This window comes from Balaenoptera borealis, assembly GCF_965194805.1.
Source record: "Balaenoptera borealis genome assembly, chromosome: 4".
Classification (NCBI taxonomy): Eukaryota; Metazoa; Chordata; class Mammalia; order Artiodactyla; family Balaenopteridae; genus Balaenoptera; species Balaenoptera borealis.
The window spans coordinates 110,580,605-110,593,252 of record NC_138861.1 but is presented as its reverse complement, the minus strand read 5'-3'; positions in this window follow the sequence as shown (position 1 = coordinate 110,593,252).

Genomic DNA, 12,648 nt, shown 5'->3' with positions numbered 1-12,648 from the left:
TTATTTGCTCAAGCATCTGGATGGTCAGACAGGTAATGTCTCTGATCTTAGCTAAGCTGTTCACATGTCTGAGAGTTGTTTTCTGTTGGTAAAGCCATATGGCAAAGAGTATGACTATAGACAAAAGTGAAGAAATTGAGCCACTAATGAGATTAATCTATCATGGGGCTCATTTACATGTAAAATGTTCTTTTAATTTAACCCTTTAACCATTTAATTATTACTGAGTCATGTTGATATCCTTTTTTCTCTGTGCTATAGATTCCCCATATGAATACACAAACACTATGATTAATATTGCATATACATATCATCATATCTGTTCTAGTTGTCCAGTATCCCTGCCTGAAAGGAAGTTCCAAAAATCAGAAACCTAGTCTAGGAAATTGTAAATGTTATCTCTCCTGATGTCGCAGGTAAGGGTTCATGCTACTCTAGAACAGGATTTAGCAAGATGTGGCCCACGGACCAAATGATTACTGCTGCCTGTAATTAGATGGCCTATGAACTAAAAATATTTTTGTAATTTTTAAGGGTCTAGGTAGGATCAAAACAAGAATAACATTTAGAAACTCATGAAAATAATATGACATTATTCACATTCAAATTTTAATGTCCATAAATAAAATTTTACTGGAACACACTACACACATTTATGTATTATCTATGGCTATTTCCCCGTTACTACAGAGCTGAGTAGTTTACACAAATCATATTACTCACAAAGCCTTAAATATTTACTATCTGACTCTTCACAGGAAAAAAACAAAACAAAACAAAACCAAACCCTGCTCTATGCATTTTGCTGCTTGGATTTCTCTTTTTGCCTTTATCAACACCTTTCTCTGTTTGTTCCATCTAGACAGGGACTTCATAACTGAAAAGTACAGTAGTAGAGCTGGCTTCAGGTGCTCAACTAATAACCTGAGGGTTTTGTCTTGCTTCTTCCATCCTTGGCTTTGCATTCCTCCATGAAGCTTCCATTCTCATGGGGACAACATGTCTGCCAGAAGTGCCAGGTTTACAGTCAGTCTTCACTGCAATCCCCTCACCATGAGTGAATTTTACTTTCTTAGCATTTCAACAAAAGCATTACACAGAATTGGTTCTTATCTACTCTAGATGGATCCCATGTTTATTCTTAAATCAATCATAGGAAGAAGGAGTATGATATGACCTTATTGGACATACTTGGGTTACATATAAACCCTGCACATGGGGAAGGTTTCAATTCCATAAAAAACTAAAAAAACTAGTAAGAGAAATGTGTACTTATCCAGTGTTTATTGGGAGTTGCTACCTGAAAGAAACAGAATGTATGCTGCTTAGGAATAAAAACCAATTGTCACTAGATCATCTGAAAGTAGAATCTTAAAAAATTATGCCATCCATTTGAAAGAAAAATGTAATTAAATTAATATTGTAAAATAAATCTGTGCTGGAAAACAAATAGAACCCTAAGTTTTCTTGGTATTTAAAACATAAAATGAGTTTTATAGGAAGAATGAATTTCTACAGCGTTTTTTATAGAAAATAGAGATTTATAAAAAGTTACTTCACATCTAAATTTAAGAATCTCTATTATTGACTTTTATCACTAAAATGTGCTTATTTTGATTTGTATTGAATTCAATATATAATTCACTGGCCACCTAAAAATACTAGATATTATTTAATCTCTTAGATATTCATAAGAGGACTATGACTTGGACTCTGCTTTAAAGATGATTACTCGTAAGAGAGAAAAGCAGAAAATTAAAATGCAAAATGACAAAAATATGTAAAAGTTGCAATTATAGGATCAAGAAGAATAAACCTCATTTGTTCTTTGGGAAAGAGTACATTTGTTACACAAGAGGTGACATTTACCTGTGTTAAATGCCTAGAGGATTTTTCCAATCAGATCTCTCACTAATCAGTGAAGAACCAGCCTGTGAAAATTCACTAGGCATGAAAGAAATTGATGTGCTTGGAAAACTGTTTTATACTGTTGTTCACTGTGACTTTAGTTTAGGGTGTGTGCAAGGAATATTTGAGGACTGAGATTATGAATCAGAGTGGCAAACGATGAGACCATAAAATGGTCAGAACTTATAGATTCTTTTATGTCAGGCCAATAAGTCTGTATTTTGTGTGTCAGAAAGACTATAAAGATTTTTAGAAAGTAGATAAGTAATTTCAATGAACATCTTGGGAAAATACAACTTTAACATTAAATTTAATTTAACAGAGACTGTGGACCTATTAGAGGTAAGAGATTGTCCAAAAACAATTATAAGAATTTCTTCATAAATCATTTTTACAACCTCTCAAATAACTTTAATTCTAATATTTCAAAGGATTCTTTCAAGAATTAAGTAAAACAATGTGTCTACAACAAAAGTATAGCTATATTATGTTCTCATTTATGTAAAAAGTTAGTGTAAGAAAATATACATGTATCTGCACATTTGTGTGAAAAGAAACACTGGAAGAATAAATCAGAAATCACAAAGATTGCTTACCTACAGAGGTGAATGAAAACAGAGTGAGATGGATGGGAGGATGGAACTGGGATAGAAGGGTTGGGTGTGGAGAGTGACACTTCTCTGAATACAGTATTTTTGTATAATTCTAACTTTTAATATCTTTATAATTAAACATATCTAAAATTAGCAATAATGAAGAGGAAGCCCCAAATAAAATGTCATAGGAAGCAAATAGACATAATTGTATTACAAATAAATAGCATAAAATACTAAATGAGAAGAGGGAAATAAGGTAACTTTGGAAAGTTTTTTATTATATACTCAAAGACTAAAGATCAAGAAAACTATACACAAATATTTTATGTTGATTAGTAGGTGTGTGTTCACAGTGATATGTGTTAGAATTGCTAAAACTATTTTATTTGTATTTGATGATGAAGCTAATAAGTAAATATATTGCAAATAATAAAAGCCACCTTTCTCACTGTCTAGAAGAAAATTACAAATAAGGAAAGAGGAAAGGGTAGAATCTTTTGGAGTTGTGTTGAAATTGGAGGTATATGTATTAAATGTCTGTTTTTAGATAGATAGTAGATTTAGAAATATAAATGTGTGTATGCATATCTTAATTCTTTGTACTGAAAGAAACTAGAAGCAATGATACCCAATACCACTGAGCACATACACTGCTAAAGCTTGGTTTCTAAATACCATTCTCAAATGAAAAACTAGAACTCCTTGGAGAAATGGCTGATTCCAGGGTCAGGGGAGAGAAAGTACAAGATTAGCCTGTAATATCTCATAGTACCAGAAAGGAAGGAAGTCCTCAAAACTTGGTGAAGGCATTTCAAAAATGCATAAAAGACAACTTATAGGGGCTCTCAATGGCCAAATATGGTACACATTGAGCAAAATAGCAGTAATAACAATAATGATAATAATAATGATGATCATGATGATGAGAAGAAGAAGGAGAAGGAGGAGGATGAGGAGAAGAAGAAAAAGGAGAAGAAGCAAATATAACCTTAGGGAAAAAAATAGAATGTTTTGGGTCTATGTTGAAATCAATGAATAATTGAATAAACAAATACATAGAAGATGACAGAAAGCTCTTTTTTACAAGAGAATTCCAACTGATAAATATTTTTTTTAAATTGATGGGAATAGAAAACAGCATTGCCCAAACTCTAAAGTAACCAACTTGTGTTTTTCAGTCAAGAATCTTTAATGACTACTACAATGAATGGATAAATGTATGATGAAATATGAGATATTTACATAATCTAAAAGTAACTTTCACAGGATGCTTAATTACAAAGGGAAAAATAGTAGCATTACAGTGAAGAAACCTGCAGACACCATCTTAGTCAAGTGATAAAAGTTAACATCCTCACTAACACTAATGGAAAAACCAACATTGTCTGCCTCTTTCTATGATTCACCAAGATGGACACATCCTTTCTGTGGTATTTCTATCAAAAATGCATAACCTTAATTTTAAAAATATATTCTACAAAATCAAGAGAAATTTCATCAAATGTCTGGCCAATGGTTTTCAAAAGTGTCAGGTCATGAAAAAAATATATTATATATAATTTATATATATATATAATTATAATATATAATCTGTGTACTGTGACTATATAAGAAGTTAGCATTTGAGGAATGTGGATGAAGGACAAATGGTAGGGTTTTCCAAGCGCAGAACTGTTGATATTTGGGGCTGAATAACACTTCATTGTGGAATGCTGCCCTGTGCATTCTAGGATGTTTAGCAGCATCCGTGGCCTCTACCCACTAGACGTCAGTAGCAACACCCTCTTAGTTGTGATAACTAAAAATTTATCCAGACATTACCAAACATCCTCAGAGAAGAAGGCATAAAGTCTCTGCCAGTTGACAACCAGTGGTGTATGGGAACTTTTTGTACTGTTTTCACAACTCTTTCAGAAGACTGAAATTATCTTAAAATTGAAAGTTTAAGAAATGTGTGAAAATGCCTAGCAGAGTGCCAGTAACATATGGAGCACTAAACAGATAATACTTCTTCATAGAGGGGGACCTTCAAGATGGTGGAAGAGTAAGATGTGGAGATCAGCTTCCTCTCCACAAATACATCAAATATACATCTACATGTGGAACAACTCCTACAGAACACCTACTGAACACTGGCAGAAGACCCCAGACTTTCCAAAAGGCAAGAAAATCCCTACGTACTTGGGTAGGGCAAAAGAAAAAAAAAGAGACGAAAGAATAGGGATGGGACCTGCACCTCTGGGAGGGAGCTGTGAAGGAGGAAAAGTTTCCACACACTAGGAAGCCCTTTCACTGACGGAGACAGAGGGTGGGTGGATGGGAAGATTTGGAGCCATGGAGAACGCAGCAACAGGGGTGCAGAGGGCAAAGTGGAGAGATTCCCGCACAAAGGATTGGTGCTAATCAGCACTCACCAGACTGAGACACTTGTCTGCTACCCACCGGGGTGGGTAGAGGCTGGGAGCTGAGGTTCAGGCTTTGGAGGTCAGATCCCAAGGAGAGGACTGGGGTCGGCTGGGTGAACACAGCCTGAAGGGGGCTAGTGCACCACAACTAGCTGGGAGGGAGTCCAGGAAAATATCTGGACCTGCCTAAGAGGCAAAAGACCATTGTTTTGGGGTGTGTGAGGATAGGGGATTCCTTCCCTGTCTGCCCAAAGATAGCAGAGCACTGCCTAAAAGAGCTCCAGAGACAGGTGCAAGCCATGGCTATCAGCTTGGACACCAGAGACAGGCATGAAATGCTAATGTTGCTGCTGCAGCCACCAAGAACCCTGTGTACAAGCACAGGTCACTATCCACAACCCCACCACCCTGGGAATATGTGCAGCCCACCACTGCCAGGGTCTCATGATCCAGGGACAACTGTGCCTCAGGCTGTTGCAACATCACCCCAGCTTCTGCTGCTGCAGCTTGACCCACATTCCAATTATAACTACTCTACCCCTCCCTGCACTGGAATGAGTGAGCAAGAGCCCCTTAATCAGCTGCTGTTTTAAGCCCCTTCTGTCTGGGTGAGGGACAGATGCTTGAGGGTGACCTACATGCAGAGGTGGGGAAAAACCAAAGCTGAACACCAGGGGCTGTGTGGACAAAGAAGAAAAAGGGAAATTTCTCCATGCAGGCTCAGGAGCAGTGGATTAAATCCCCAGAATCAACTTGATGTACCCTGCATCTGTGGAATACCTGAGCAGACAACTAATCATCCCAGAATTGAGGTGGTGGAATTTGGGAGCAAATGTAGACTTGGGGTTTGCTGTCTGTGACTGATTTCTTTCTGATTTTTAAGTTTATCTGAATATAGTTTTTAGTGCTAGTTATCACTGGTGGATTTGTTTATTGGTTCGGTTGCTCTCTTCTTTTTTTATTAAAAATCCTTTTAAAATATTTTTGTTATAATATTTTTTTATTTTAATAATTTATTTTTAAAATTTATTTATTATTTTTTTTCTTTCTTTTTTCTCCCATTTGTTCCGAGCTGTGGGGCTGAGAGGGTCTTGGTGTGCTGGCCTGGTATCAGCCCTGAGCCTCTGAGGTGGGAGAGCCAAGTTCAGGACATTGGACCACCAGAGACTTCCCGGTCCCATGTAATATCAATTGGTGAGAGCTCTCCCAAAGATCTCCATCTCAATGCTAAGACGCAGATCCACCAAACGACCAGTAAGCTCCAGTGCTTGACACCCTTGCCAAACAACTCGTAAGAAAGAAACACAACACCACCCATTAACAGAGAGGCTGCCTAAAATCATACTAAGTTCATAGACACCCTAAGCACACCACCAGATGCAGCCCTGCCCACCAGAGAGAAAAGATACAGCCCTACCCACCACAACTAAGGCACAAGTCTCCTCCACCAGTAAGCCTACAAAAGCCATTGAATCAACCTCACCCACTGGGGGCAGACACCAAAAACAATGGGAACTATGAACCTGCAGCCTGCAAAAAGGAGACTCCAAACACAGGGAGTTAAACAAAATGAGAAAACAGAGACTATGCAGCAGATGAAGGAACAAGGTAAAAACCCACCAGACCAAACAAATGAAGAGGAAATAGGCAGTCTACCTGAAAAAAGAATTCAGAGTCATGAGAGTAAAGATGATACAAAATCTTGGAAATAGAATGGAGAAAATACAAGAAACATTTAATAAAGACCTAGAAGAACTAAAGAGTAAAGAAACAATGATGAACTACACAATAAATGAAATTTAAAATTCTCTAGAAGGAAAGAATAGCAGAATAACTGAGGCAGAAGAATGGAAAGTGACCACGAAGATAAAAGAGTGGAAATAACTACTGCAGAGCAGAATAAAGAAAAAAGAATGAAAAGAATTGAGGACAGTCTCAGAGACCCCTGGGACAACATTAAATGAACCAACATTCAAATTATAGGGGTCCCAGTAGAAGAAGAGAAAAATAAAGGGTCTGAGAAAATATTTGAAGAGATTTTAGTTGAAAACTTCCCTACCATGGGAAAAGAAATAGTCAATCAAGTCCAGGAAGCACAGAGAGTCCCATACAGGATAAATCCAAGGAGAAACACGCCAAGACACACATTAATCAAACTATCAAAAATTAAATACAAAGAAAAAATATTAAATGCAGTAAGGGAAAAGCAACAAATAACATACAAAGGAATCCCCATAAGGTTAACAGCTGATCTTTCAGCAGAAGCTCTGCAAGCCAGAAGGGGGTATGAGGACATATTTAAAGTGAGAAAGGGAAAAGCCTACAACGAAGATTACTCTACCCAGCAAGGATCTTGTTTAGATTTGACGAAGAAATTAAAACCTTTACAGACAAACAAAAGTTAAGAGAATTGCGCACCACAAAACCAGCTTTACAACAAATGCTAAAGGAACTTCTCTAGTCAGGAAACACAAGAGAAGGAAAATACCTACAATAAAAAACCCAAAACAATTAAGAAAATGCTAATAGGAACATACATTTACCTTAATTGTAAATGGTAATTGATAATTACCTTAAATGTAAATGGACTGAATGCTCCAACCAAAAGACATAGACTGGCTGAATGGATACAAAAACAAGACCCATATATATGCTGTCTACAAGAGACCCACTTCAGACCTAGGGACACAGACAGACTGAAAATGAGGGGATGGAAAAAGATATTCCATGCAAATGGAAATCAAAAGAAACCTGGAGTAGCAATTCTCATAACAGACAAAATAGACTTTTAAAATAAAGACTATTGCAAGAAACAAAGAAGGACACTACATAATGATCAAGGGATCAATCCAAGAAGATATAACAATTGTAAATATTTATGCATCCAACACAGGAGCACCTCAATACAGAAGGCAAATGTTAACAGCCATAAAAGGAGAAATTGACAGTAACACAATAATATTAGGGGACTTTAATACCCCACTTTCACCAATGGACAGATCATCCAAAATGAAAATAAATAAGGAAACACAAGCTTTAAATGACACTTTAGAGCAGATGGACTTAATTGATATTTATAGGACATTCCATTCAAAAACAACAAAATATGCTTTCTTCTGAAGTGTTCATGGAACATTCTCTAGGATAGATCATATCTTGGGTCACAAATCAAGCCTTGATAAATTTACAAAAACTGAAATTGTATAAAGTATCTTTTCTGACCACAGTGCTATGAGACTAGATATCAATTACAGGAACAAATACTGTAAAAAATACAAACAGAAAGAGGCTAAACAATATCCTACTAAATAACCAAGAGATCACTGAAGAAATCAAAGAGGAATAAAAAAATACCAAGAAACAAATGACAATGAAAACACGATGGGCCAAAACCTATAGGATGCAGCAAAAGAGTTCTAAGAGAGAAGTTTATAGCAATACAATCTTACCTCAAGAAACAAGGAACGTATCAAATAAACAACCTAACCTTACACCTAAAGCAATTAGAGAAAGAAGAACAAAAAACACCCAAAGTTAGCAGAAGGAAAGAAATCATAAAGTTCAGATCAGAAATAACTGAAAAAGAAATGAAAGAAACAATAGAAAAGATCAATACATCTAAAAGCTGGTTCCTTGAGAAGATAAACAAAATTGATAAACCATTAGCCAGACTCATCATGAAAAAAAGGGAGAAGACTCAAATCAACAGAATTAGAAATGAAAAAGGAGAAGTAACAACTGACACTGCAGAAATACAAATGATCATGAGAGATTACTACAAGCAAATATATGCCAATAAAATGGACAAACCTGGAAGACATGGACAAATTCTTAGAGAAGCACAACCTTCCAAGACTGAACCAGGAAGAAATAAAAAATATAAACAGACCAATCACAAGCAGTGAAATTGAAAGTGGGATTAAAAATCTTCCAGCAAACAAAAACTCAGGACCAGATGGCTTCTACCAACCATATAGAGAAGAGCTAAAACCTATCCTTCTCAAACTCTTCCAAAATATAGCAGAGTGGGGAACACTCCCAAACTCATTTTACGAGGCCACCATCACTCTGATACCAAAACCACGCAAAGACATCAAAAAAAATGAAAACTACAGACCAACATCATTTATTAACATATATGCAGAAATCGTCAACAAAATACTGGCAAACAGAATCCAACAGCACACTAAAAGGATCATACACCATGATCAAGTGGGGTTTATCCCAGGAATGCAAGGTTTCTCAGTATGTGCAAATCAATCAATGTGATACACCATATTAACAAATTGAAGGATAAAATCCATACCATAATCTCAATACATGCAGAAAAAGCTTTTGACAAAATTCAACACCCATTTATGATAAAAACTCTCCAGAAAGTAGGCATAGAGGGAAACTACTTCAACATAATAAAGGCCATATGTGACAAACTCAGAGCCAACATCGTTCTCAGTGGTGAAAAATTGAAACCATTTCCTCTAAGATCAGGAACAAGACAAGGTTGCCCACTCTCAGCAGTATTATCCAATATAGTTTAGGAAGTTTTAGCCACAGCAATCCAAGAAGAAAACGAAAATAAAAGAATCAAAATCAGAAAAGAAGAAATAAAGCTGTCACTGTTTGCAGATGACATGATACTATACATAGAGAATCCTAAAGATGCTACCAGAAAACTACTAGAGCTAATCAATGAATTTGGTAAAGTTGTAGGATACAAAATCAATGCACAGAAATCTCTTACATTCCTATATGCTAATAATAAAAAATGTGAAAGAGAAATTAAGGAAACACTCTCATTTACCACTTCAACAAAGAGAATAAAAAGCTAGGAATAAACCTGCCTAAGGATACAAAAGACCTGTATGCAGAAAACAATATGACACTGATGAAAGAAATTAAAGATGATACAAACAGATGGAGAGATATACCATGTTCTTGGATTGGAAGAATCAACGTTTTGAAAATGACTACACTACCCAAAGCAATCTACAGATTCAATGCAATCCCTATCAAACTACCAATGGCATTTTTCACAGAACTGGAACAAAAAAACCTCACAATTTGTATGGAAACACAAAAGACCCAGAATAGCCAAAGCAGTCTTGAGAAAGGAAAACAGAGCTGGAGGAATCAGGCTCCCTGACCTCGGACTATACTACAAAGCTACAGTAGTCAAGACAGTATGGTACTGGCACAAAAACAGAAATATAGATCAATGGAACAGGATAGAAAGTCCAGAGATAAACCCACACATATTGTCACCTTATCTTTGATAAAGCAGGCAAGAAAAAGCAATGTAGAAAAGACAGCCTCTTCAACAAGTGGTGCTAGGAAAACTGGACAGCTACATCTAAAAGAGTAAAATTAGAACACTTCCTAACACTATACACAAAAGTAAACTCAAAATGGATTAAAGACCTAAATGTAAGGCCAGACACTATAAAACTCTTAAGGGGAAGCATAGGCAGAACCCTCTATGACATAAACAACAGCAAGATCCTTTTTGACCCCACTCTTAGAGAAAGGGAAATAAAAACAAAGAATAAACAAAAGGGACCTAATGCAACTTAAAAGGTTTTGCACAGCAAAGGAAACCATAAACAAGACAAAAAGACTACCCTCAGAATGGGAGAAAATATTTGCAAATGAAGCAACTGATGAAAGATTAATCTTCAAAATATACAAGCAGCTCATGCTGCTCAATATCAAACAACAAACAACCCAATCCAAAAATGGGCAGAAGACCTAAATAGACATTTCTCCAAAGAAGACATACAGATTGCCAGCAAACACATGAAAGGATGCTCAACATCACTAATCATTAGAGAAATGCAAATCAAAACTACCATGAGGTATCACCTCACACTGGTCAGAATGGCCATCATCCAAAAATCTGCAAACAATAAATTCTGGGGTGTGTGTGGAGAAGAGGGAACGCTCTTGCACTGTTGGTGGGAAGGTAAATTGATGCAGTCACTGTGGAGAACAGTATGGAGGTTCCTTTAAAACTAAAAATAGAACTACCATAGGATCCAGCAATCCCACTACTGGGCATATACCCTGAGACAACCATAATTCTGAAAGAGTCATGTACCACAGTGTTCACTGCAGCACTATTTACAATAGCCATGGCACGGAAGGAACCTAAGTGTCCATCAACAGATGAAAGGATAAGGAAGATTTGGCACATATATTCAATGGAATATCACTCAGCCATAAAAGGAAACGAAACTGAGTTATCTGCAGTGAGGTGGATGGACCTAGAATCTATCATACAGAGTGAAGTAAGTGAGAAAGAAAAAAAACAAATACTGTACGCTAACACATATATATGGAATCTAAAAATAAAGATGGTTCTGATGAACCTAAGGGTAGCACAGGAATAAAGATGCAGACCTAGAGAATGGACTTGAGACATGGGGAGGGGAGAGGGTAAGGTGGGACAAAGTGAGAGAGTAGCATTGACATATATACAGTACCAAATGTAAATAGATAGCTAGTGGGAAACAGCTGCATAGCACAGGGAGATCAGCTCGGTGCTTTGTGACCATCTAGAGGGGTGGGATAGGGAGATTTGGATGGAGGCGCAAGAGGGAAGGAACATGGAGATATATGTATACATATAGCTGTGTCATTTTGTTATACAGCAGAAACTAAACAACATTTTAAAGGAATTATACTCCAATAAAGATGTTAAAAAAAAAAATGGAAACAAAAAAGAGGAGGAAGAGGAGGATAAAGAAAAAGAAAAGGAAAGGAAGTGGATTAGCAGCACCGAATAACTAATATTTTAAGTAAGAATTCTATGTCTTAGTCAAATTAGTCCACTGTAGTAAGACTGAATTCCATACCACAGATCTGCTTAATATCTGAAAAGAAACACTGCTTCCATACCTTATTAATGCCTGTGCTACCTATTTCCTTAAATAAACGCTGTTTTAATTAAATGTCAAAATAAAATAGTTCTTATAAAATCTAGTAAATACACCCCTGTGGAATTTCATACATAGTTCTAAATTGTATGTTTCAATGAGTAATTCAACAGGTCTATTCAAATAACCACAAATTTAATGAGGGACCATTTAAGTGCATAAACTACTGTGTTTTGATATCTCCAACTCTAGATTTATCCACTCAGCTTCCAAATAATGTCCATCTATATGGCAGGTCAATCCTGTCTTTACAATTTAATGCTCCTTATTCCTCCCGGCTTCTTCAGAATGCAAACCTTTTCTATTTGGGTTAATTTCACACCTTGAATCTCACCAAAATCTCATTACTCATTTTTTTTCAGGGATCAGCTCTGCTGTGTGCTAGGTGTGATGCTAACAAGAAAATCTGTAATATTACTACACAGAACTTTAAAATACAAGGTGATCTGCAGGAAAATGGAAGCAGAATATGGATAAAAACAGGTCCTGTTACCCTTAGATTTGACAGTTTGTACTCCAGTTTTTGACAGCCTGACCTTGCTACTCATATTGCTCAAAACTGGCAGTAATTCAGTGACAAAGGAGAAGTGTGGTACTGTATTAATAACAGGCTCATGCTTAGTGATACCCAGTTGGTGATATAGGAGAAAGAGGAAGAGAAGAGAGGACTCAGAAGATAGAAACAGTGATTGAAAATGTAATCAGAGGAAGGGACAGAGCTATAGGACAAGAGAAATGAAATGATAGCAGAGGTAAAGTTCAAGAACATGACAGACTGGAAGGGCAGGAACAGGGAGTTGACTGACC